The sequence below is a fragment of the Oratosquilla oratoria genome, chromosome 13 (assembly GCF_046742065.1).
Source record: "Oratosquilla oratoria isolate Oo_2021 chromosome 13, ASM4674206v1, whole genome shotgun sequence".
Classification (NCBI taxonomy): domain Eukaryota; kingdom Metazoa; phylum Arthropoda; class Malacostraca; order Stomatopoda; family Squillidae; genus Oratosquilla; species Oratosquilla oratoria.
In genome coordinates, this window is record NC_134789.1 from 28417156 (window position 1) to 28418985 (window position 1830).

The following is a 1830-nucleotide window of genomic DNA, read 5'->3' on the forward strand; positions in this document are numbered from 1 at the left end:
CTCCCCCCCCCCTCTCTCCTCTCTCTCCTCAGTCTCCTCCTCCCCCCTCTCTGCTCTCTCTCTCCCCCCCCTCTCTCCTCTCTCTCCTCTCTCACTCTCTCTCCTCTCCCCCCTCTCTTGCTCTCTCTCTCTCTCTCTCTCTCCTTCTCCCCTCCTCTCCCCTCTCTCTCCCTCTCTCTCTCTCCCCCCTCTCTCTCTCTCTCACTCTCTCCTCTCTCTCCCCCCACTCTCTCTCTCTTCTCTCGTCTCTCCTCTCTCTCTCTCTCTCTCCCTCTCCCCCCTCTCTCTCTCTCTCTCTCTCTCTCTCTCTCTCCCCACTCTTCTCATCTCTCTCTCTCCTCTCTCTCTCAATCATCTCTGCTCTCTCTCCTCCTCTCCTCTCTCACCCCTCTCTGCTCTCTCCTCTCCCTCTCTCTCTCTCTCTCTCTCCCCTCTCTGCTCTCTCTCCCCCTCTCTCTCTCTCTCTCTCTCCCTCTCTCTCTCACTCTCCCCTCTCCCTCTATCTCCCCTCTCTCCTCTCTCCCCTCTCTCTCACCCTCTCCTCTCTCCTCTCTCTCACTTCTCCTCTCTCTCTCTCCTCTCTCTCTCTCTTCCACCCCCCCCCCCTCTCTCTCCCTCTCTCCTCTCACTCCATCTCCTCTCTCTCTCCTCTCTCTCTTCTCCCTCTCTTTATCTCTCTCTCCTCTCTCTCTCGTCCTCTCGCTCTCTCTCAACTCTCTCCTCTCTCCCTCTCTGACCCTCTCTCTCTCTCTCTCTCTCTCTCTCTCTTCCTCCTCGCTCCACTCTCTCCTCTCTTCTCTCTCTCTCTGCCTCTCTCTCTCTCTCGCCTCTCCCCTCCTCCCCATCTCCTTCTTTCTCTCTCGTCTCTCCACCTCTCTCTCTCTCTCTCTCTCTCTGTCCCCTCTCTGCCCTCTCTCTCTTTTCTCCTCTCTCTCCTCTGTCCCCCCCTCTCTCCTTCCCTCTCTCTCACTCTACCTCTCTCTTCCTCTCTCTCACCCCCATTCTCTCTCCTCTCCTCTCTTTCTCTATCTCTCTCTCTCTCCCCCTCTCTCTCTCTCTCTCTCTCTCTCTCTCTCTCTCTCTCTCTCTCTCTCTGCCGCCGCCCCTCTCTCCTCTCCGTCTCTCTCTTCCTCTCTCTCTCGTCTCTCTCCTCTCTCTCTCTCCCCCTCTCTCGCATCTCAGTCCCCTCTGCCCTCTCTCTATCTCTCACTCTCTCCTCTCTCTCTCTCTCTCTCTCTGCCCTCTCTCCTCTCTCTCTCTCTCTCACTCCTCTCTCTCCTTGCTCCCTTCTCTCTCCTCTCTCTCCTCTCACTCCCTCTGTCTCACTCTCTCACCCTCTCTCCTCTCTTCTCTCTCTCGCTCTCTGTCACCTCTCTGTCCCCTCCTCTGCCCTCTCACTCTCCTCTCTCTGTCCTCTCCTCCCTCTCTCTCTCCCTCTCTCTGTCCCCTCTCCTCTCTCTCCCTCTCTCTCTCTCCTCTGTCCCCCTCTCTCCCTCTCTCTTCCTCTCTCTCTCCCTCTCTCTCCTCTCCTTGTCCCCTCTCCGCCTCTCTCTCCCTCTCTCTGTCCCCCTCTCCCTCTCTCTCCTCTCTCTCTCTCTCTCTCTGTCCCCTCTCCTCTCTTCTCTCTCTCTGTCTCTCTCTTCTCCCTCTCTCTCTCTGTCCTCACTTCCCTCTCTCCTCTCTCTCTCTCTCTCTGTCCCCTCTCTGCCCTCTCCTCTCTCATCATCCCTCTCTCTCTCCTGTCCCCTCCTGCCCTCCTCTCTTCCTCTCTCTCCGCCTCTCTCTCCTTCTCTGCTCCTCTGCCCTCTCTCTCACCCCTCTCTCTTTTCT